The sequence below is a fragment of the Podarcis gaigeae genome, assembly GCF_964106915.1.
Source record: "Podarcis gaigeae genome assembly, chromosome: 2".
NCBI classification, from domain to species: domain Eukaryota; kingdom Metazoa; phylum Chordata; class Lepidosauria; order Squamata; family Lacertidae; genus Podarcis; species Podarcis gaigeae.
The window spans coordinates 97,294,998-97,321,109 of NC_139679.1; the positions used below are offsets into that span (position 1 = coordinate 97,294,998).

The window sequence follows — 26,112 nt, forward strand, 5'->3', positions numbered from 1 at the left end:
GAAATTCACTAAACCAGAGTAGAATCTGTAGGTTCTCCCCACCTGTTCTGCTTTTAACCAGTTCTAAGTCCTCAGTTATTGTTGTTTTGTTACAGTAATTGGCCTCCACAGTCAGTTACAGACTCACTGTTAAAACTGTGTTCATGGAAGACAATCTTACTTGGCTACGAGTGATTGCCAAAGAAGAAGAAGAAGAAGAAGAAGAAGAAGAAGAAGAAGAAGAAGAAGAAGAAGAAGAAAGGAGTAACCAACATGGAACCTTCCTGGTTGGACTCAAACTTCCACCAGTCTCAGCCAGCATGGCCAATTGCCGGAGATTATGGGAGTTGTAGTCTCAACAATATATGAATGGCACCACATTGGTTACCTGTGCACTAGGACAACACTGACATACCCAAGTTACCTGTCACTATTAGGGACTAGTACTATTTTAATTGATCTTGACCAGACAAAATTACTTTTAAAAAGTTCTTTTGGAAAGGGGGAAATAACAATTATTTCTTAATTCATGACAATATAATAGACTACTTTTTTCTTTTTTTAAAAAATAGAACTGTTCATTTTGAGAAACACTTTGAGTTATTTGCTCAAGTTATTGTATTCTAGCTTCACGGAAAGACACAACTTCCATACAAACATGCTTTCATTCTGATATTTCTTTGAATTTTCCATTATGATGGTGGATAGAATGTTGATGGTGTACCCTTGTTTTGATAACAGTAATGAATTAGCCATCTGTTAGTTGCTGCCTGAGTGGACAGCTATAAAGACGAGATTGATTGGGCAGTTTCATATGTAACATTGTCTTCAAACCTGTGTATGTATGCTGTACTGTCATTGAATGCAATAGGTGTTTTACTGGCAGTTAATAAAACAGTGTAAACTACTGGACAATAATATAAACCTTGTGCAAGTTTAGTTGCTAAACCCAGTTGCCCCCTTGGGCAATTGTGGACAAATACATTTTGCATTGTTACTTTATTTTATGGTTGTCTCAGATGACTAGGCAGAACTTCAATCATTTTGTGACACTGGGCTATTTGATATGATACGAATCTGCATAAAATCATAACACAGACTGAACTGGATACTGGCTGGAAAAATATTTATTTATTTGTGACTTGATGTTTTTAGAGTACTGCCAAGTAAATCCCATCTTCTCATAAATCAGGTGTGTGTGTACATGTGCCTAACTTCAGAAATAGGGAATTGGCAGAAAAGGCATGGGAGAAAACATGCAAGGCTATGTGGTGAGAAGTCCCAGTCCCTGCAACATAGCCAAAATTATCCCAAGACATTTTTCATCTTAGGGCAAATAATTACCTGCAGTAGATGCTGGCTCTGTTACCTGGGTTACTAGGAGGCCTTTAGGGAACCAGACCTCTCACAGTTCTAGAGTCACAAGACTCTCCTTTTCAGGCATCCCTTTTGTATTGGGAGCCACTGGGCAGAATAGTTCAACTCTCGATACTTTCACCCTTTATCTAGTCAACTATGGTATATATTAATAGAGCACTACTGTTGTCTAATTAGTAACTGAGTTTCTGCTGTTACTGGAGAACCTCCAGTTGCAGATTTTAATGGAAAACTCCCTCGTTTTTCAGAAGCTTCTCCATGGCTTATGTTTCCATTCAGTCACTCTGCCACCATAATTTGCCTTACCCTTGTTTTCATTCACATGCCAGGCATGAAATGAAGGCACAGCGTAATGGTGTATTAACTTGCAAATCTTCCAAGAAGTTACATGACAGCCAGATGCTGGTGTTGGCTATTTTAGGTGCAACTAATTGACTACAGATGCATGGGTCCTTTTGGACTCAGGGGGCAGAATGGGGGCAGAACAGGGGTGGAGTGGGGCGGGGCATGCTTATATGCACTCCTTTGACATGCACAGGGGCTGGGAATGGAACTCCTGTGCGAAATGGTTGCGGCCTGTACCATTATTTGATTCAGATGTAAGAAGGGGGGAATCACACAGTGGGCCTTTTAGTAAGAGCAATAAAACTTGCCTTATGTAGATGAACAAATTCAGAGTAAGGTACTTTTTCTGGATGATATTACTTCAAAGCACTTCAAAAGTAGTGCAGAGTCAACTGCTGGAATAAAAGTACACTAAGGTAAAGGGTAAAGGGACCCCTGGCCATTAGATCCAGTCGTGACCGACTCTGGGGTTGCGGTGCTCATCGCGTTTTATTGGCCGAGGGAGCCGGCATACAACTTTCGGGTCATGTGGCTAGCATGACTAAGCTGCTTCTGGCGAACCAGAGCAGCGCACGGAAACGCCGCTTACCTTCCCACCGGAGCGGTACCTATTTATCTACTTGCACTTTGACGTGCTTTCGAACTGCTAGATTGGCAGGAGCAGGGACCAAGCAACGGGAGCTCACCCCATCACAGGGATTCAATCCGCCGACCTTCTGATCAGCAAGTCCTAGGCTCTGTGGTTTAACCCACAGCACCACCCGCATCCCTAAAAAACTCTATACTAGCTGAGACTAATTTCGCCCCTTAAATTTCCTTTTTGACCTAATGAGGACCGGTTTTGGATATTCTTAGACTTGGTGGAAGCAGGAAGTTGAAAGTACCTTGTAGTTCCTGTTCCCTAGTATTGGGTCTTAGGAGACACATTGCATCTCCACCTGTGGAGAGCTCTGCCATCTGTAATGACACCAGCAATCCAGCTGCCCCACTTGGCAAGCCACGTCTGGCAAGCGCTGATGGAAGTTGGGAGTGCTGACAGCTTCTGATGGGTCATAAGTTCCCAACCCCTGGTATAGACAGTACTGAACTAGGTGGACCAATGGCCTGACTTCAGCACGGCAGGTATTTATCTTCATTTGGGAATCTTTGGACTTCTCTGAATGGAAGTGGGTAGTAGCAACTTTTGTCTTAACATCCATTCCTGCACCGTTCCTGTTGCATCAGTTATGCCCTGAACTGAGTGCATTAATCTTCAGTAATTGTCCCAATGCCATGTTTACACACAAGTCTAGCAATTTCAGTTTATATGTATGATAGACTATGTATATAGTGATTAATAGCTCAACTGCATAGCTTTGTAACCAGCGGTAGCCTGACATTCTGCTTGGAATGTGGTAGTGGCAGGATTCTAGAACTCGGAGGAGGCTGTTGCAGTCAAATTCCACACACATGAATTATGACAAGTTAGGCTGACTGTACTGTGGTTTGTTGTGTCTGGTTTGGTTCCTACTTTTAAAGCTGCAGTTGCATTTGGTCATTTGAAGCTTATTTTCGTAGTCTGGCCAAACCAGCTGGATCCCCGTGCACTGCAGGGAAACATAAAACGTTCAGCGTTTGAGCTAAAGTGCTCGACAGATAAGAAGACTCTTGTTACATCATGCACACTGTCTTGTGGGGTTACTAACTTCATTTTATTTGATTGGATGCTGAACAAGGCAAAGGAACACTCTTAATGGAAAGAAGAAAACACTTTGGGTACAATCCAGATTGATTATATCAGTGGAAAAATTGCCTTGACTCTAGTGGGAGCTGTATTGCTGTATGTATGTATGTATGTATGTATGTATGTATGTATGTATGTATACAGTAATTTCTAAACTAAATGAGAGATCAAGAATAACTAAGGAATGAATTGGATCAGTCCCGCTGTTTTGGTGCAGTGGGTAGGTAGGATAGAGAATGCTGTGTATAAATATCTCACAGTTGGGTTTGCACACAGATTGTGGATTTCTGAAATCTATATATTAAACAACTTATGCCAGCTGCCTGAAATGAAATGGGAAATCCTGCCCTCTACACTCATATGCCAACACTGTGTCTGGTCTTTTGGCCTAATTGTATACCAAGGTTAGAGTAGTGTGCACACTTAGCTGGGAACAGTTCCCTTGAAAACAGGAAGACTTATTTCCAAGTAGAAATATATAGGATTGCACTGTAAGAGATGGCAAGTAACAATAGGTAAATAATAACCTGATTGTAAGAGGTGATGTGATCATAATTAAAATAAATAGTAATTTTAAAAAATTAATTTCTATATAGCCCTTACAAGTATCCAAAACACTTCACATGCATTATCTAGCTGTAATCCTTACCGTATGAGCCCCAGTTATGTATTTATTAGATTTCCATCCCACCATTCCTCTAAGGTGGCTTACACAGTTCTCCCACTCCTTAACTTGTTCCCACAACAACCCTGTGAGGTAGTTTAGGCTAAGAGACAGTGACTGGCTCACCCAGTGAGCTTCATGGCTGAGTGAGAAATTGAACCCTGGTGTCCAAGGGTGCAGCATGCGAACCACCACACCACATTGGCATATCTGAGGGTTGAGGGTTGGTTGCGAGGGGACTTCCCCAGGGACTTCCTATGGCCACTACGCTGCAACTGTTCTCTTTGAAGGAGACTGTGAAACCAGCAGCAAAGGCATAATAATGGGCCAGTGTGGCATGAAGGTGTGCTGAACTCTGCTCCCTTCATCTCGGTATGTACAGCTGGTTCTGGGAGACTCCGCACACATCAGGGTTCTTTTTAATTATTTGGAAGGGGATGTTGCATGGTTATTTAAAGAAAAGAAAAGAAAATCCCCTTTTCTGCACCCCCCATCCTCATTTGCTAAATGTGAAGGATAAATAATTTAATCTGGTGAAGAATGATAAATCTGGGTATCAGAGGGAGTCAACATGGTTGATAAATGACTGGGTTTCCCCCCTCCCCTCTGCAGGGTTGCCTAAACAAAATGTGGAAACACGAGTTGTATTATACATAGAAGTGTGTAACCAAGTGGCTGTGAATGTTGCCTCTGTTGCCAGTATGTGGAAACCGTATCTCGTTAAATACTTCCTCGGTGTACTTCTTGTTTGTACTGGTAACGCTGGAAATCACATGGGAGGCAGAGGTGCTCTTTAGATGACTTTTCTGGGAGATAAAGAAAACCAGAGGGATGTGGCATGCTTGCGTTGTGTGCCAGGAATGCTGAATGTTTGGGCGGTTCGCCTTTGGTGGGGCGCTGCTGTTGTCATTGGTTCTAAAGAGAGTTTGACAAGTGACAGAGCTGGGTTCACAACATACAGTAGATTAAAAGGATAAGAAACTGAAGAGAGAAAACCCGGCTACAAAAGGTTTTACTGTTAACAATAGCAAAGAGGGATCTTGAAAGGACGAGTAAAATGCTTCTTGGTCATAAAGGTAATGTGTTTGTATGTTCTGAATTGGCATTTACTTATTTGGAAATATATTTTGACCAGCAGAGATGAGTATCTCAGGACCCATTTTTGTTCCACCATTCACACAGCCCCATTGCTATTGACTGCCTGTCTCCCCAAAAGATTTTTAATAATAGGCTCCTGAGATGCAATAAGGCCTTCAGTTTGAGATCCTAAAGTGCTTCATAAATATTATTTAAACCTATTAAATACTATTTAATCCCCGGAACCACCAGGATGGGGTGGGAAAGAAAGTCCTGCCTGATACTGTGGAGAGCTGCTGCCATTCATTGTGAGCAATAGATGGACCAACTGATCTGATTCAGCTTATTTCCCTGTGCTCCCACGTTCCTGAAAAATCAGCAGCTGTTGGAGGGTACATCTGTACCCAGCCTTGCTTCTAGGTGTGCAGGTGATGGCTATGGACAGGAGTGCCTTTTTCCAGCTGTGATAGGTGCCACTGATGAGCAAGGATGGGGAGCCTCTGCCTCACAGACCTCATTAAGCCCTCCAGGCTATTTTGGCTAGGCTATGTTCACTTGGCCCTCAAGTATGGGGTAGGTAAACTCGCCGCTGGGCCAAAAAAGGGGTCGCATGTGCTGCTGATCACTGCTTGTCTGCTTCTGCATAGCCCTTTGGAATGAAGCCCCAACTTTCAGCTGATTGTTGGGGCTTCAAAGCACAATGCGGTGCTCGCTGCAAACATCAATGATGAACTGATAGTTGCAGCCTAAGCAACAATTCCAGTGAGCTGGAATTAGGGGCACTAGGGAGTTCCCCTTCAGGAATTTCCAAGGAAGCTGGAGGAATCACTTTGAATACAAATCACATTCTCTGCAGATAGGAAAATAATCCTTTTTAAGGAACGTTTCCCACCTCTGAAGAGACCTCAAAGAGCCTCCCTGTTGTAACAACAACAACAACAACAACAACAGCTGATAATCAGATCAGTGGTTACAGAGAATCTCTGTGACGGTTGCTAGTAGTCTGATCTTATATCATGAAATTTCAGAGAACTACAGTGGTGCCTCGCAAGATGAAAAGAATCCGTTCTGCGAGTCTCTTCGTCTAGCGGTTTTTTCGTCTTGCGAAGCAAGCCCATTGACGGATTAGCGCTTTTAGCGGCTTATCGGCTTAGCGGATAAGCGGCTTATCGGTTTAGAAAAGGGGGGGGGGGAGGAAAAAAAACCTGCAGGAACTTGCAAGACATTTTCGCATAGGAAATTCGTTTTGCGAAGCACCTCCAAAACGGAAAACTCTTTCGTCTAGCGAGTTTTCCGTCTTGCGAGGCATTCGTCTTGCGGGGCACCACTGTATATGTTTTGTTACTTCAGCTTCACATTGTTACCCTTTGAGCACTGATGACTTACCAAGAAGTGAGGGAAGGCTTTGACCTATCTTACTCAGGCCTAGTGATAGTTGGTTAGATGCATTCCTGAATTGTTCGGAAAGGATCACCATTAAGAAAACTGGAGTGTACAGTGGTACCTCGGGTTACAAACACCTCGGGTTACAGACTCCGCTAACCTGGAAGTAGTACCTTGGGTTAAGAACTTTACCTCAGGATGAGAACAGAAATCGCATGCCGGCAGCAGTGGGAGGCCCCATTAGCTAAAGTGGTACCTCAGGTTAAGAACGGTTTCAGATTAAGAACGGACCTCCAGAACAAATGTAAGTTCGTAACCAGAGGTACCACTATAGGGTAATTAACAAATGGCCTGTGGCAATGTATGCACTTTTTTCACTCAAAACTAAACATAGAGGGCTCATTCCAGATTGGGACAACAGTGTACAGGGAGAGAAGGTTTACTGCTTCCCTCCCCTGCCACAACTCTTACCCTCCCCTAACACATATCCTAAGGGGCAAATTCCAGGAGTAAAAAAAGTGTCCCACTAATAACCGTAGGATTTTAATTTTTTTTAAGCTATTGGGAACAGTGGAGGTCAAGTTTTCAAAGAGTTGTGGAAGCTCTTTCTCTTTCCTCCTCCCCCCACGTGGCCCCCACCTACCCACTATGTGCTGTAACCCAATCCATATAATTGCAGCATGTAATTTTGAGTAACAAAAAAAGAACATATATGTAGCTTCAGGCTACGTATTAAACCCCATGCCAGAGGTCTTTCCCAGTCTTGCTATCTGACATCCTTTAATTGGAGATGCCATGGATTGAATGGGGGGGGGGGGCTTTCTGCATGTATCACACAAGATATTGTGGCACTCCCTACTCATTGTGTGCGGTATAATGCTGGAGAAAAGTCTTAACATGCCCATAACACACATTTGAACCCATGCAAATGTCTTCCCAGTACTGGAGTCAGCTGTGGCTGACTTGGCAAAAGCCCAAAATTGTGGAAGCCCCTCCACAAAAAGGTTCAACTGGCACCTTCACTATACAGTTTTGGGCAAATGCTGAATACTTTCCTCTTTACATTGGCTTTTGACACTGGAGATGTGTGTTTTCAGTGCCGACCCTGTTCTTGTTCTTGCAATTTAATTTAACAGTTTTTAGTACTGAATTTTAAATTGTAACTTGCACTGGGTCCTGTTGGGCAGATAATAAATATGACAGTAACAATAATATCATTTATAATAATAACATGACAGTGCAAATGTTCCTTTGTTGAGGTAATGCTAACACTCTCAAAATTGCTTCCCCCCCCTTCCTGCCTTTGTCCAATACCATTTGTACTTTCTGTTTCTTAAAAGAAAATAAGGGAAAGGGAAGTATATTGCGCTACTTCATGCAATGCTACACAACATGTTTGGAAAAACAGAGTCCTGTTACCTTGTGGGACCCAAGAATATGAGATCCTTGGCTTCGTTTACTTTCAATTCCAAGCTATTATTTTTTGAAATACTTTCAGGTTCTCCCAGAAGGACCCGGTTCATGATATAAACCACTTTTACCTCTTCTTTATTTCCAAGAAATCATTGTGTCAAGTTTCCAATAAGCAATAGGCAGCAGTGTTGAGAAGATTAAGCTCCTATATCGCTTCATTCATAACTTCCCCAAACAGCTCATTTATCAAAGGGCCGTGTCACAAATGACATGGGCATTCACTAAAATTAAACTTGTTTGGATTAAAATATATGACTTAACATTTAACTTCACTTAAAGATATATGAGCGAGGTGCAGGGTTTTTTTTTTTTTAACTGCAAGTTGTACTGAATTCTAGCAAAGAAGAACAAAATGTTTTCTTTTGTTTTGTTGCTTGGTGGTAGGACTGTTTTGTAAACAACCTGATGCCTTGGCCTTGGGGACCTTGCAGCTGCTCCATTCAGGTTCCCTGTAGACATTTTGACAAAGTGGGGATTGTTGAAGAAGGAAAGTAAACAAGAAAATAAGAGTATATTTGATCATCTCCTAACCTGTTTGAACACACACCAGTTGTTTTTAAGGGCTGATTCCCAGACATGCACTTAAAATCTGACTGGGGGCAGGAGGCAGGTTCCACCTGCTCCATGCAGACAGTTGTTGTTTTGAACAGACTCTCAGAATTAACAAGCTGAATATTACCTACCATGTGTGCATGCATCCTCAAATATGTAAATCAGAAAGTGTGATGGTGTCATCTTTTCCCCAATGATATAAAACTTTGATAATACCCTGTTTCCAATCCCTTTGAGGAAGGACTATCTAATTTGATTACTTTTGTTGTCCTTGCACTTGTTTTTATTTCAACATGTGCATATGTACGCTGATCCCCTTAGACTGCAAAATGTTTTTCAGCTGGAGAGGCCTCATTTTACGCACATGTGGATAGCAGCAGTGCTACCCTAACATGTTGTTTACACATGTCCATGTTAATAATATGTTCAAACAAAAATTTCTTGTAGAGATAAGTATTTAAGAGCAGTAGAGCCTAAAATGTTTTAGCTTCACCTTTGATCATCACTTGATAACCCCTCTTTAATAAAATGCAGCAGCTGTCCTTGAGTCCATGGTCTATATGATAAAATACGTGGGCTCCATGTGCTTTCGGTTCTTTCCTTGGTCATGGATTTTTGGGGAACAACTGTAAAATGGGCATTAGAGTGACACTGAGTTGGGAGGGACTACTGGATTGTCTAATCCCAACTTTTTTTGTAAACAGCTTAGAGGCTTTATTGCAATCAAGCAGTACATAAATAGATTTTAAAAACTGCAACTGCCTGCCTTTAAAAATATGCTCGTTGAAAAGCAGCTTGCTGCAAGTCTCAAAAAAAGATTAGAAGCCTTGTTTGTGCCTCAACTACCCGCTGTTATTATTTAGATTTATTGGTCATTTTTGTTACCAAGGTTTCCAAGCGGCTTATATTTAAAAACATAAACATAAATGTATTGTTGTCCTCTGTCCTCCAGTGTCTGAGCTGTAGGTATTTTGTATTCATGGCTAGCTTATACTCTGCCAGAAAGGTGCTTTTTTAAAACAATGGTAAGATGAACGAACCTTTGTTCCTTCTTGCTAGCATGTTTGGTGATGTGGTTTTTTAAACACACTGTGAACATGTAGTCATGGCTTCCTTTCATGCATACTGTTGTGTACTTACAAACAAGTACCTGCTTCATCTTTTATGGTGTTTACTGCTGCAAACTTTGATGTGTATGTGAGCTTCCTTAAAATGGAACGACATGGGTGCTGGGCCTTCTGCCCTCCAACGCTTCCATTCATTTCAATAAGCAAACTCTTTTCCTTGCTGCATTGTTAACATCTAGGCCAAATTAGCTGCAAGCAAACATTTCCACTCACAGATAGGAAACTATCTGAATAGGTCTGCAACATTTAGTCAATTAATCAAGTAGAGTAATGGATTTAAAAGTTACGAATTTTTGTTACAATCAGCAGATTTTACAAAAAATCATTAAAAACAAATGTTTTCAAGTCAGTTGCTTAGAAAAATGTGGGTGCTAGATCCAGCACGATCTTAGAGGAAACATTACTCCTTTCCTTTCTTATAGGAGGGAATTCTAAGATGGAGAACAAAAGCAGGAGAGGGCTGTTGCGCTCATGTCCTATTTGTGGGCTTCTCATTGGTTGGGCTACTGTGGGAAACAGGACACCAGACTAGATAGGCCTTTGGCAGCAGAGCTCCCCTAATGTTCTTACCAATAGAGCCTGTAATATATGTGCCGTATAAAAGCAAAGAATGAGAATGTGTTGAATAGGTCTTCAAACAATCCTCTCACACCGAAAACTGTGTGTTAAGGAGAAGGGGGCAGGCGTCCATCCAAGAAAAAAAGACTTTGGCAACCCCACCTGCCGCTTTACCCATTGTGCTTTGACTATACACGATTTGAGATTAAGGCACGCTCCCCATAACTTGTGGGGGATCTGCGTAACTTGTGAGCTTACGGTAGTGGTAAATTTACTGTTTAACAAAGAAACATATTGAAACCAGAATACATTTTGATGAAGTTTTAGGCAATGTTTCTGTTTATAACAGCAAAAAATGACTGTTAGATAAAATTACATACTGTGACAATTTCCCCCCTTCCCTCATTGGTGATGCTTCTTGTGAAAGGAACCAATCCACCAAGCATTCTTCTGATCCAGAGTTTTTTCCTGTTACAGCATGCTGTGAATCACTTACCTGAGTGAATCTGGCTTCTGAATACGCTGGAAATGAAAAGGGGTCAATCCCTTCCAAAACTTCATCAGCCATGAACGAAAATGCATAATAACCACAACTAAAACTGGTAAGTCAATAATGTAAATGTAAGTAGTCTCAGTAATTTAAAACTCAGTTCCTAAGAACTTACAGAGACGCTTAAAAATGAGCCCAAAACTTTCCCCCTTCCACTTTTGTCATTAATAGTGTTTATTTTGTTAATCATCTCAAACATTGGTCTTCCATTAGCAGGTTGGGACCTGGTGAGCCAGTGTGGTGTAGTGATTAAGAGCGGTAGTCTCGTAATCTGGGGAACCGGGTTCGCGTCTCCGCTCCTCCACATGCAGCTGCTGGGTGACCTTGGACCAGTCACACTTCTCTGAAGTCTCTCAGCCTCACTCACCTCACAGAGTGTTTGTTGTGGGGGAGGAAGGGAAAGGAGAACGTTAGCTGCTTTGAGGCTCCTTAGGGTAGTGATAAAGCGGGATATCAAATCCAAATCCTACTGGTTCCAAGCTCATCTAAGGTGGGTTGCAACAGCAGCACAACCTCATAATAATATATGGTAAAAAAGAGAGAAATTGAGGTGGCTCCCAGGTTGGAAAAGGTTGGAAACTACTGATCTAGAACATTGTTGGCATTATAACAGTGATAGAAGAGCTGGTGTAGTGTTATTGCTAAGAATGTGAGCTGTGAATCAAGTTCCTTTAAACCACATGACTGTAGATAAGTCATCTTCCTTGAATAGCCCCACGTGCAAACTAAACTACTTTATAGGTTTGTGAAGATTGCAGAGAATTCAAACATCATGCTCAACCATGGTTTAACATGATGGGAACAACCTGCTGTTAGCCTTAGCCTTTCACTCCCGCTTTCTGCTGTTTGGCCATAAGTAAGAGTTTGGAAGCTTCCACTTTGAGTTAAATACAGCTTTCCATGTCTTCTGGTTCTAAAGCTTGTTATTGTTAACTATGATTACTTTAAACTAGCCAGCTGTTGAAATCATAATTTAAAGTTGGCTTCTTTTAAATAACCATAGTTAAAGTGAACCGCAGTCCGTTGGTCGGTACCACATGACAAATTGTGGTTAACCAAAGGAGGAAGAGGAAGCTTTCAAACTCTTCTTTGTGAGGACAGGAGAACCCAAGAGTCTCTACAGACTGTTCGTATTGTGTTAACCCAAGGTTTAGTGTGATATTTCGGTTCAGCCAGTATATTGGAAACTCTTTGAACACTGAAAATGTGCTAAATAGATAATGAATGTTGTAATTGTGACAAAATATAGCTGCAACTCAGTAATTTATAGACGGTTCCCAGTACATTTCATTTTATTAAACTATTTAGAATAAAAATAGTTTCATAATGAAAGTTGATAATGTTTTTCACCTGTAAAGTCAGCACAGAAAGATCTAAGGCTTATTGGGAATCGGTTGATCAGCAGTGCTTGTGGATGCCTCACTTGTAATAGTAACTTAAAATGAATGTATAGGAACTTCAGTATCTTATACTTTGGGTCCCAAAATAGACAATACACAAAGAATATTCATCATTTTAGTATACTTCTGTCCTATTGACAAAATGATGTCACTGACCATAGATTCATAGAATCAGGAGTGCCAGCAGGGAAGGGCCAGCTCCCCCCCCCCGCTGAAATTTTCAAGGAGGGGATGGGCCCCCTCAATATCTGGGGGGACATGCATATGCCATGTGCGCATACCATGTGACATGATCAAGTCACTCACACATATCCTGCTACTTCCACTCAAGACTGCCTCTGTCCCCCTCAAGTGGGAGTCACCTAGCACCACCATACGTCTCTTCCTTCTCTGGGGAGTGGCAGGAATTGTTCTGTAGAATTACTTTGTTGTAGTTACTTTTGCTCCATAATCTGCCTGGTGCAGATGTAATACTCCCTGATCACCTCACCATGGCTAGACTATCAGGAAAACTCCAGCAGCTCATACGTGCCTTATTTCATTTTGCAAACAGGCTGGTGATTAGTCCTGTGTGATTGGTACTGCCAGACCTCTGAATTACTAGCTTAGGTCTAAAGCAATTCCATCATTCATATTATAATTATTTTTATTTATCAAATATTTTGCACTGGAAGAAATACAATTATTCTTTAGTCAGAAGAATGAAAATTGAGCTCAGTTTTTGGTTTCTAGATTAAACAGAAAAGAAAGGCTTTTCAACTAGGAGTTTGCTTAAAGTATATGGAATCCCCCCCCCACTTCCTTTTAAATAATAACTTTGCATTGCTGGCATGTAATCAATAACCCTCTTTGCCTATTATAAATCCACTTTCATTCAAAAATAAAATTAACACATATTTTAAAGGGGCTGTGCTTTTATTTTCCAGGCGTCACCCTGCCATTAAACATGGATTATCATAACTTCATGTTTTACTGGCTGACACAGTAAACAGTTGAATAGATCGATTTTGCTAAATTCACATGCAAGTATGTTTATGTGGAAGTTATACATAAATCCCAAGTATTTATACTTAAATCTTTATTTGTTAAACCATCATATTGAGAAATCAAAGTATGCAGCTTTGCAATCCAGTATATACACCCAGATTCAGTGAGAGGGATTTTTATGTATTCTCCTCAGATCTCCAAAAATATATCAGCATTGTTCATTTGTTTAGCAGCATAAAGGGAAATCTTGCTGTGCAAGAATATCTCCTAAGACTGGGGCTGGTGCTAAGGATCCCCCCCCCCATTTTAATGTAGTTGCACACAATTTTTTAAGCATGAAGATGGCAAAAGCTTTCCCTGTGTTTGTAAACATTCGCTTAATAACCCCAAATAATAGGAAAGCTCCACAGTTTTATCCTGCAGAACATCGGAAGAGGCCTGGGTGTTACTCTGATACAAACGTGGTATGATGAAAATCTGAATGATGCATTTGGCTTCCCCACTCCTTGCTCCATTTTGGTGTCCTTTGGCAAATAGACAGTTACTTATTTTGTGTCAAAACTATTGGCTCTTTGCTTAATATTTGTATGATTTAACTTATATGTGACTATCTCTACAAACAGAGAATGTGTCCTAAAATGGCGTCAAAAGCAAAGATGTAGTTCTGGCCCAGAATGCAAACTCTGATCGCTTTGATGCCAGTATTGGATGGCAGACAATGGCCTGCTATAACTTTGTCCTGCACTTTGACAGCAATCCAAGAAAACTTCGTTCTGTCTTCTTTTTCCTCTTCATCATGAAACTTTTTTACGTGGGGGGTGGAATGCAATTTTAGCAATTTAATATATACTGCCTAATGTGTTTTATAAGCCTTGTGTGCTCAGTCCTAGCTATTTTGGTTTTCCTCCTAACACAATGAACCAAATATTGGGGGGAAATGCCGCTCTTTGCTGCCATCATAAAGGACGGCTAGATTTCATAAACAGTTATGGATGTTGGCAGGTGCCTATCATACTGTATAACATCCTGTACAGCACATGAAGACGGTGTCAACTTACATTTTATCTCTGAAGTAGTTTCAAAGCATTTATTTGCTTTCTCTTGAGTCCTTAACCTAATTCAAGTAACATAATTGGCTGAATATTTTTCCACATAACTAATTGGCTAGTTGCCAGTGTGGAAACCATTGTCTGACTTGATGATGATCAGAAATTAACATGACATTTGCGTGGTGGTAATGGAATATATTAGTAATGTAATTCTCGACTGTAAAAAAGAGTCCATCATTTCCCCTAACCTATGATCAGCAGGATGGGCTGAAAGAATGATGAAACGTTCCCAGCAGGCAGATCCCAACACTGGCTAGCCAATCTCTGTGTCAAATTTTGTTTTAAATTCTTCAGACAAAGCTGTAATGCTTACCAATTAATTACCACAAATGTCAATTAAAAATCTACCAAATAATGCAGTAAGATTAAAATTCAATTAAAAGAATTACATTTAACAAGGAGGGATATAACATTATTTTAATGAATTCTGCTGAAGGTGACAGATTATATAGATATGTTTGTGCGCTGTAGGTGGATTAGGATTCACTGGGCAGTGTGAACTCCGTAACTTCATACATATATTAATTGTGAGAATTATTTCCACCACAGTCATGTCCTTAAGGAGTTGAGAGCCTCAAAATATCACATGCCACAAAGCTAAGGAGACCTTTTGTATTGTTCCAATACTGCTTTGTCACATGTAGAAAGGCATTTTGAATCTTTGTTTTGTTTCTCTATAGCCTTCTCCCAACAAATACATTTACAGTATTTTTCAGTAGTTGCATCTGTGAAATTGACTTCGTCAGTTGGGGCGGCGGGAACTCTTCTCATTAACAGTTGTCCCCTCTCCCATTTCACTCACCCTTCATTCATCTCCCAAAGTAACCAATTATTTTCCATTTGTTCTGCAAGGCTCCTAATGGGATTGTGCTATACCAAGGGCAGGCAAAATAAGGACTACAAGTCGTATCTCTACCAGAGGACTTTTTTTTTAAAACCAGGTTGCAAGAGAAAAAAAAAGCTTTGATGGGCTTGCCACAGTTTGCCAGTCTAGTGTTGTCTCCCATTATTTTTTTATTTAACTGAAGTAACCTTGCGAGAAACAAGCATGGATCTAGGTATACCTTGCAGGTGTCCAGGTTCAGGTAGGGGGCCACCTGTATACAAGACTGTGCAAGGCTTACAGCCCAATCCTCACAACACCAGCAAATAAGTGCTGTGGCTGGGATCCAGCAGCCACTTGGACCAGTGTACCAAACTAAGTCACTGCCTTGCGTGCAAGTTATAATAAGAGGCAGCATGGAGCTGAGGCATAAGGTGACTCTGCGTTGTGGAAGTGATGCAGAAACAAGTATAGATGTGATGGTTATCTGTGCACCACCTTCTAGTGGCATTGTAGTTACTGTACCTACCTCAGCACAAAGTGTTAAATATGTAATTTCAAGGTTGAAATGGTATTGGGTTGCACTGCACAGTTGGACGAACTCACCCCTATTTCCTCGCATAGGAGGCTAGAGTCCTTATGCATGCTGAACCCTCTGACATGCATATGGAACTCCTGCCCCATGACCAGTGCTTTCTCTGCCGATTTCTCTGCACACGCATCTCCTGGAGCATGTATGATACTATTTCCAACTATTCATTCAGTAAAGAAGCCTGCTTGGCTGGCAGTCCTGAGTGTACACTTCTGGATTGAAACGCTAATGCATACCCTCCCCAGGAATCACTTTATGTAAGACTATTGCTGTGCTGTTACAAAAGAGCAATATTTGCATTTGGATGTAACAGAGAGCTAATTTTAAACGGTACTTTAATGGAATGGTTTTGTAAAGCATTTTTCATGCTTTCCTCATATGGTTGTCTGCAGCAGGTAGCAGGGTGGATAGAATATTTTTAAGTGCATTGTTTGCTGAATACAGTGAGCAAAAGTTTTTTGAGCTGAAAGCAAAATGTTCTCAACAGGTTCTGCAGTTTTAGATGTGCACAAGTTCTCTTTAGAGGGGAAAAAAGGGGCGTTACAGGTCTGCAACAGATAACGGCTCTGAATTTCCACACAGCGCAGAGTGTTTTAAGAAGAAACACGTCTGCTTATTTGTACATTTACCATCTCTTTATCAAATGTGGTTGGTTTTCACACTGCTATATCTGAAAAGGTGCAGAAGGAGAAGCGGGGGGTGGGGTGGGGGGAGCATCTGCTTATTGCTACCAACAGGTAGTTCTACAGCACATTTCGCTTTTTGTCAAGTGCTGGTAGAATTAAACTTATAGGAGTCAACTGTTCCCCTTTCTGTACCTGATTGCTGAAGACTGCTTCTTCATACCAACAGTCAGTAAAGCTAGAGAAGGAGAGAGGGTGAACTTTTACAGGAGGCACTGAATGGCAAGGAGCATGAGATCTGAAAGAAGTACCTACTTGTTAAATAGGTTATAAAGCTAGCTTCATTCTGTTTTGCCTGGGGAATTTACGTCTTTCTTCTCCATTTGAGCAGCCACGACTGTCCTCAGGAACAAAGGTGCAGCTAGGACTGGGCCTTGGGGTTGAAGTGTAGGGCCTGTAAATGACCCCCAAGATGTTGAGGGCAGTAGCAAAGAGGCGCCATCTCAGTGCATGGGTGTGCAGAAGCCCACCAGGACTGACTCTAGCTGCTGCGGCAACCTTTCTCTCCCCTACTTCCCAATATTCAGGGCTATTTTTCTCCAGCCAGAACTTGCCAGAACTTAGCTCCAGCACCTCTCAGTCTATATGAATTGCCCCTCAAGAGCTCCAATCTATGTGGAAGGCTGTGCCTTGTGGAAGCTAACCCTGTTTCAAAAAAAGTGCCAAAAAATGAGAAAGCAATTTTCCAGGAGTCTTGAGCTTTTACCTCAACCTTGTTTTGTGGCTTTGATCCTTTTGGAAAACTGCTGTTCTGAAGCACTGGCAGAGGAAGAGGAGTGCAGGGGGAGCGCACCTCCCCCGGCAGCGCGACCCCAGTGGGGTGCCATCGTGGCAGCCCCCCTGCCCGCTCTGGGTGCCATGCCCCCTCAGGCGATGCACCACGCTCCCAGGAAGTGCGCCAGCCCTGCCCCCGCCAGCTCTCCGCCCCCCGGTGCCAGAGCATGAATCTCTGCCACTGTTCTGAAGGCGAGCTGGTTTCAGAGGGTTATACTTTCTGTCAGTCCCAGAGAACATGTCTTAGTATTGCTCACTTTGTCCATTTACTCTGAACCCTGGCTCGCAGCCAAATTACTGGGAACCAACAGCTTTAACCCATAGCATTGTTCCTTAACTGGGTGGTAGAGAGGCTTTTAGAAAGATATTTTCCAAATTAAGAAAAGAAGAACTCAATTTCTGGCTATTTTATACAGGCTACTTTTGGGCTTTCAGTACTCAGAACTGCCCTTTTTAATCCAAGTTATATGCTCTCAGAAGTAGGTCTTGAAGAGCTTTGTAACCAGGAAAGCATGGGTCATAAATGTGTAATGTTCATACAGGGCCACATTCATTGAATCAATGCATAGGTTTCCACTGCTACCCTCCATTAATACTCCCTTCCTACAAAGCCCCTAAGAATTACTTAAAATCTCAATGCATGAGGAAATAGTTAGCTGTGGACTATTTGCCAGCAAAATCTCCTTTGTGAATTCTGACTCTAATGTCCTGGATGTTCTTTGCACAGGAACATTAAATGGTCTTCAAACAGTTGAGAGGGTTTTTAAACTGTCCAGCAGTCATAGGCACTTGCCATATAGCATTCAAGTATAAATGTCTCATCAGTGCTACTTCTGAAGCCAGATATTCTACAAATTTGCGATCTGATGTTTCATAAGCTGAGAATATGGGCCCATGCTTTGAATTAGAAGGTGATAACCTTTTCCACAAGATTTCAACATACCCTTGCCTTTTTGGCATCCATTCCAGATTCGCAAAGTCAATCCTCTTTTAAAAGGGGCACTTAGATCATTAGTGCATCACAGCAACAGAGACAGCTGCAGAGGCCTGGTGATATTTGACTCAACTGGGGGTTGGGTGGGTGTGCTGGAACCAGGTGGATTTGCTTGTGAATTTTGGTGAGTATTTTTTTTAAAATGCAGTTTGTTGTACTTCTTTGCTGATTTTATTCGATTTTGGTAGCAGCCCTCGTTGTATGTCTTATGGGTGTGATCTAACATTGCACCAGTGGATGCAATGGAATTCTCCTTCCTCCCCTCTCCACTGCAGTCCCCCATTTCCCTAAATGTGTTTTAGAGAATTCCCCAAGCCTCCAGATCAACTTGTGGGGGTACAGTGTGGGGCTGTAGGGGGTATGGGTGGCAGGGGAATTCACATTTGACGAAGCAGAAATCCATTGTGTAAGTGGAACACCTCAATTGAACATCACCTTATAATTCCACTTTTAGGTTTTCAAACTGATTCCTTATTTTATTTGTTGGATTTCTTCAGACTTGACATTGTTCAGTGAGTTAAAGATATTTTCTTTCTTTAGAGTTTTGTCTTTAAATGTAACATTTCCCAGTTTTGTATGTTAGACAGAACTGACCCCCCCAGTATATTGTGTTGTCGTTGTTTGTTCTTACAGGTTTTTTTTAAAAAAAACATTTCTTTTAAATTATGTCACTGAAGTATACAAGAGCTGACATGTGCAAATATGTAGTTAGACAACTGCAAAAGTATATTATTTGCTGATCGACCATAATGGTTCCACAGAAGCCATTATACTCAATCATATCATGTCAATCTGTGGTAGTTATTATGATGGTAATGCAAATATGCATTCTTTTTTTCTTTTCTTTTCTTATAAAAGGGGAAAGAAACCATTATTGTACATATGCAATAGCTGCTGATAATCATCAGTATTGTTGTCTTCCTTGCAGTAATAAAAGAACTTTGACTATGCTATAGTAAAGACTGTAATACCATTAGTAACTACCACTGCTGCCACCGTTACTACTAATGTGTAATCTGAAAAAGTGAAAACCAAGTTTGAGTTCTCTGTGGAACTAATCTTATTACTGATTTGGTGGGCAGCTGTTTAGTCTGAGCAGCAAATTTCATACAAACTGAGTTATATCCCTTCTGAGCTAGATCCTTTCACAGACTGAAGGTAGGTAGGTCTGAGCTTCCATCATGGCTAGGTTGGGAAGATGTTGGATCTGAACATTAACTGCAAGTTAATCTGGGCTTTATTTTAGCCCACCTGAATTAGTCAAGTGTTAGGCTAAGGTTGTAACCTTTTTCAGACGAGGGCTGGTCCCTCAGACCATGTGGTGGGCTGGACTATATTTTGAAAAAAAATATATGAACGAATTCCTATGCCCCACAAATAACCCAGAGATGCATTTTAAATAAAAGGACACATTCTACTCATGTGAAAACACGCTGATTTCTGGACCATCTGTGGGCCAGATTGAGAAGGTGATTGGGCCTCATCCGGCCCATGGGCCTTAGGTTGCCTACCCCTGCTCTAAAGCATACTGTTGTAAGTTAGGCATTGGCTTTATCCTGTCTAAGCTGGACAAATTCTGACGCTTTGTTGCAATACAGGGATTCTGCTCAATGGCTTGATTCAAATGAAAGAAAACAACAACACAGGGCTACAGTACACTACAATACAAAATGTGGTACCAGGAGAGGCAAGAAAGGGGAAAAAATAAGGTATATAATTTAAAAGAAAATAAGTGAAGTATTTTGGTTGAGATTCAAGTATTTTAATAAGCAATTTGCTGTAATTAAGTAAGGATGAAATGGACAGAATGATATTTAGATTTGTTGTCCATTGTGAGATAAAGTTTTTTTAAAAAGCCTTTAGTACTAGAAATCAGAGAGGAACACATGCTAGCTGAGAGCACTATACAGAAAGTTTCACATAGACAAGAAATCTAAGGTGGAATCTACAAATATCTAATAAACGCTGTGAAAATGCTTTTTTTAAAAAAAATGTTTTGAAAAATATTTTGAATTTGCTATAGCTCAACATCGCCATCTAGTTTCACATTTTTAAAAAAATAGTTTTTATTAACCGACCAATCAAATCAAATCGCATCACATAAATTCCGAATCACAAAGCCAAATTTTAAATTTTTGTTGGGGGGACCCATATTTCAAGTTCCGAAGGGGGATTCCGATCATCTTCTTGCTGCTGCGTCAATATCCACAAATATGTCCAAAAAATGTTCATAATTCTATCCAGTCTTATCTTGCTGTTTCCACATCTCTTCTTGTTCGTATATTTTTCTTTTTTTCTTTATGATCTCTTCTGATAATCTCCTTAAGCAGGTAAACACCAATTATAATCCTGTGTGAATTTTTCTGTTCGTCCAATCATCATATCAAGATGGTTTCCATATATCATCACTTTCATAAATAACAGCACTCTTTCCATCATTAATCTCGCAAATCTGTCGCTCTTTAGTCCCTCTGAGGAGGCTCACCCACAATATAAAAACAGCTCTGTTCCTCCTCCCAGACTTAACTCTTCTGACAGAAATTGCCAAAATGGCGACGGTATTTTTTGCTGCGTCATTCCAAAGCTCTTATGCTTTCCACGATCTTCTTAAAACATGCTTTGGTTAGAAAATTATCTCCACACAGTCTTAAATCCACAGCTTAAGTCATTTAAACGGCATTTCTGACTTGTGACTTGGTGGGGGGGGGGATTCTTGGTTAATCACATAGAGAAAAGAAAGGAAAGTTTCCCCCCCTTCCCCATCCAGTCCCATTGCCGAACATACCGAGCCTTGGTGTGTCTTCTCATGATTTATTCTTGTTCCTCCGACCCGTCTTGTTTATCAGAGATCTCTTCAGTTAGCAGTCTTTACTCCCCCCCCCTCTTCCTAGAAATATGTGCATTAGCTTCCTCCTAATTGTTTCTTTTGAAGTTGCTGTAGCTAGAGGCGCGAATCAGAGACAGCGTCCAGGAGCACCGAGATCCGCACAAGGGCTTTCTGCCTAGTGCCCCCACCCCCACAAATTCGGGGGTGGTATAGGGCACAGCAGGCAAGGGCAGTCCCCCCCCCCACACGCTTGGGGGGGCAGGGAGGCTGTTTACTCCCATCACAGCCTCTTAATTACCTTGTGTGGGTCGGAGAGATGTTATTGTCAGCCATCTTCCGATGCGCCCCTAGTGGCCCCCGCCATATAGTTTCACATTTTATGGTTTTTACTCAGGGATTATAGATTTTGTTTTTGTCTGTGGTTTGATTAAATAAAACAAAATTGAAAAGTAAATTGAGTTTAGTTCCCATTGACATTGACAAGATATCACTAAGCTTTGACTTAATTTTCACATTGATTTAAAATAGGATCTAAATAGGACTAGCGTACTGTGGACCCAGTCCTTTGATTTGGGTCCTAAGAACAATGGGGCTCTCTCACCTCCTTCCCACTGCGCTCCTTGGACACTTAAAAGGCCACTCCTGAAAAACAGGGGAACCTCTGGAATAGTATTCACAGTAGCATGAGGGACTGCATCTGTGGAGATGGGAACTGGCAGAAATCTCCCCTAATCAGAAGTGCATTCCACTCAAGCAAGTTTTCCATTGGATCAATAATTATAGTACTGTGTTGACACAAAGGAGATTGGAATCTTTTACTATAATCATCAATGTTTTTATTTTGAAACATTGTGAATTTAAAGTTTGTTCCTCAAAGATACAAAATGACCAGAAATCTGCAAAACAGTTGGCTTCCTTTTTTCTTTTCTTTTCTGGTCTCTCTCATCCTGAGTTTTAGATTCGTGGCTATATGTTTGTGGTGGAAACTGAATCTTACATTTGTGGACAGAACTTGGACAGGCAAAGTCAACTCTTTGTCTTCCTTCTCTTATTAGAATCTGAATGACTTTCAGTGCTGCAATTAAGGTCTTTTTTGAGGTAGCTGTTTAAATATTTATTAGCATTGGAGTATTGGGTTTTCTAAATAACTCTTAAGGCATTTGCATGCACACACACAAAACTGTTGACAATTCTGTAGTGGAATAGACTAATTCATTTTTATTTATTTTTTTGGGACTCAGTCAAGTGTGATTGGCTTAGTTACTGAGGAATTTATTTTAGGGAAAAGTCAGTGTCAACTGAAAAATGGTTCCATTCTGAAAAGACAAAAATTCCCTTACTTGTGAAAATGTGTCTTGGCAGCCAATTTGACTTCTGATACAAGATTTAACACTTCTCTTGAAACATGAATATTTGCCATGGCAACAGCAACATTGAGCACCACATGTTGAAGATTTGTTTTCTGTGCTCCCTGGTTAGCTTTGGCAGCATGGACTTTTGGTAACTGCCCCTTGCACAGTTCCTTAATCTACCTCTGCTCAAGAGTCGATGCCTTGTCCTGCAGAAGTCAGTGTTCAGATTGCAGAAGAATGCCGTGCATTTTTTAAAATGGATACATTACCGATATCTGTGGCTAGTAGGCTATTTTGTGCCTGTTACGTTTGAACAACATCAGCAGAGGGCCTGGTTTACATGCTTGCCCTCTAAATGTCGATGGCAGAAGACCTCGACCTCCGGGCTGAGAGGTAACGTGCCTCTGACTACCTGTGCTGAAGAACAATGGCAGAAGAGAGCTATTCCACACATGTCCTGCTTGAAGCATCTGGTCGGCCACTAGAAGAAATAGGGTGTTGGACTAGAAAAATCGGTAGGGTACTTATTCTATTACAGTGGTACCTCAGGTTACATATGCTTCAGGTTACATATGCTTCAGGTTACAGACTCCGCTAACCCAGAAATAGTGCTTCATGTTAAGAACTTTGCTTCAGGATGAGAACAGAAATTGTGCTCTGGTGGCGTGGCAGCAGCAGGAGGCCCCATTAGCTAAAGTGGTGCTTCTGGTTAAGAACAGTTTCAGGTTAAGTACGGACCTCCAGAATGAATTAAGTACTTAACCTGGGGTACCACTGTATTATATTCCCCAAAATATTGATAATAAAAAGCTCAGAATGCAACCTTTTCAGAAGTATGAGTTGTGTAGCAGGTTTTCTCTTTTGGAGACCTTTTATGCCAAGTCTTCATTCTTATTTTCAAGCTCCAAAGGAATTCAAAGAGATATTTGGGGTGAGGAGCTGAAAGGAACAGGGCTGTGCTGTCTGGGGCTGATGGGAGTCGTAGTTCAAAACATCTGGAGGGCAGCAGCTTAGCAAAGAATGATCTAAGCTCTTTCTGATCTTATCTAAACCATCTGATGAATAGTTTCAGTTCACTCCCAGCAGTGCATCTACCTAGATTAGACCAAATCGGCATATGATAGTCCTCATTTTACAGAAAAGTAACCTGCAATCCACCTGCTCCTAATCTGTAATATTGTGTGTGTGTGTGAGAGAGAGAGAAATTATGACACAGTGGTGACAATAGAACACTCAGGTAATTTAAAGTTATAATAGTAACCAGTGATAGTAGAATCTGGTTACTGTTATAATCAGTATATAATTTTTACACAAACACTTTATAATTTGGCTGTGGAATTTTCCAGGTTTTCAGTTTTAAACAGAGTGTGGACTTCTCAAAAGTGGCATTCTTGTTTCCATTTTGCAGTAACATGAAGCAGTTCAATGCTGGATTTTATCCTGTTGAAATACTATCTATTTAAATTCATTTTAACCTATCTATGTATTAAATTGAATATCCTATTGAGATTTCAATTATGCATGAATATGGTACACTTGTTTGTTACTAAGGTGACTAATGTGTCAAGGTTATGTTGATGCTGTACCATTAAAAATGAAATAATAATACAAAAAAGATGTTGACAAGCTGGAACGTGTGCAGAAGAAGGCAACCAAGATGTTCAGGGGTCTGGAAACTAAGCCTTATGAGGAGCGCTTGAAGGAGCTGGGTATGCTTAGCCTGGAAAAGAGGAGACTAGATGTTGCTGTTGTTTAGTCGTTTAGTCATGTCCGACTCTTCGTGACCCCATGGACCAGAGCACGCCAGGCACTCCTGTCTTTCACTGCCTCCCGCAGTTTGGTCAGACTCTATGTTTGTAGCTTCGAGAACACTGTCCAACCATCTCGTCCTCTGTCGTCCCCTTCTTCTTGTGCCCTCCATCTTTTCCAACATCAGGGTCTTTTCCAAGGAGTCTTCTCTTCTCATGAGGTGGCCAAAGTATTGGAGCCTCAGCTTCACGATCTGTCCTTCCAGTGAGCACTCAGGGCTGATTTCCTTCAGAATGGATACATTTGATCTTCTTGCAGTCCATGGGACTCTCAAGAGTCTCCTCCAGCACCATAATTCAAAAGCATCAATTCTTCGGCGATCAGCATTCTTTATGGTCCAGCTCTCACTTCCATACATCACTAGGAGATAAGATAGCCATCTTCAAATAACTGAAGAGCTGTTGTATGGAAGAAGGAGCGTGCTTGTTTTCTCTTGCTCTGGAGGGTAGGACTCGTACCAATGGCTTCAATTTGCAAGAAATGAGATTTCGACTGAACATTCAGAAAAACTTTTTGACAGTAAGCTGTTCAGCCGTGGAACAGACTCCTACGAGAAGTGGGACTCTCCTTCCTTGGAGGTTTTTAAGCAGAGGTTGGATGGCCATCTGTCATGGATGCTCTAGCTGAGATTCCTGCAGAGCAGGGGTTGGACTAGATGACCCTTGGAGGCACTTCCAACTCTAAGACTCTATGATTCCTTGAAAAAGAAAGAATGTAATGCTGTCTAAAATCATTACATCCTATAGAATAAAGTTTGGACAGCATCCTTCAGTTCAGATGTAGTTCTGTGAAATTACCTGTTTCATAGCTTAAATCTAATGTTGTTTTTGCATTGCACTGCAAATGTATCACTGGGAGGCTATTTTAAGATATATTTATTAAGGGAGTAGGTACAGTTACACAAGTTATTGCAGCCCACATTTTCTTCTTTGGCTTTTCCTTTTATGCTGTTTCGGTTGATTACTGAATGCAAGTTTCTAACTTTTACTGGGGTTTATTGGACCCATATTTTTATTGAGGCCAATAGTACAGAAAGTGATTTTAATAATTGTAAATATGAACATATCAATGGCTTGTGAGCTGATCTGTATATCAGGAAAAAATAGCCTTCTTGCACCACTTTAGAAGGCTGATAGAAGATCACTTGTCTAAACGTTCTTCTTGTATAAACTTAACTCCTTGTACATAGAAAACTTGATTCATTAGGAAATATTAGCTAACATTCTTTTCCACGTCATATTAGCTTTACTCAGACATGTGGGGGGAACATTTAATCATGCAACCCTCTTCCTATATTCTTCAGTTGTACAGTCCCAGCAGAGTTCTGCCTCATGTTAAAAAACAAGGCTGGCCCTCCGCTAGAACTGCACCTTAGTCTCACAGAAGCAAGTGAAAAGAGAAAACTGAATAGCTTGATATATAACTCTTCCCAGTAATAATAATGTTCAGCACTGCTGAAGATTTAGAGCAGGTTTGATGGCCACTAGCAATTAAGTTGTGTATGGTTGCGAACTCCTTTCCTGACAGAGCTCCCCTCACCTACATTACAGAGAAATAAATAGAATACTAAACTATCAATGAACAGTAATGCCACAACTGTTGTGTTTGTGTCCCTGTCATGCAGCCATTAAAAGGCACAGGAAGCTGTTTCCTACCTTTATGGGAACTTTGATGTTGGGCTGGTGAACTGTCTTCTTACAATGTCTGCATGAAGCAGATATTGTTGGTGGAAAGGTGCTCTGATAGAAAATTTTAGCAGAATAATTTCAGATAAAGCAATTAACCTTTTCCATTAAGCTAAGTAAGGAAGAGGATTATTGTGAGTGGGGAGGAGGCTGGAAGATATTTTATTAAGTTCTTATCCCCACATTTTTTTTAAAGTAAGTTCACATATTTCATGTCATTCTGGACACTTGGCCCGTTTTTGCAAATCCGCTTCATTGAACAACCAAGC

General features: G+C 41.0%; 1 protein-coding gene across 26 annotated transcripts in view; it reads left to right on the plus strand.

Annotated features, from left to right (window-relative positions):
* FOXP1 (forkhead box P1) overlaps window positions 1-26,112 on the plus strand; it is a 538,949-nt gene that overhangs the window by 66,853 nt on the left and 445,984 nt on the right. For all 26 annotated transcript variants that reach the window (XR_014560509.1, XR_014560510.1, XM_083723838.1 and 23 more), the window contains one exon: window positions 10,736-10,860. The gene's annotated coding sequence lies outside the window, so the exon portion shown is untranslated. The remainder of the gene's footprint in view (window positions 1-10,735; window positions 10,861-26,112) is intronic.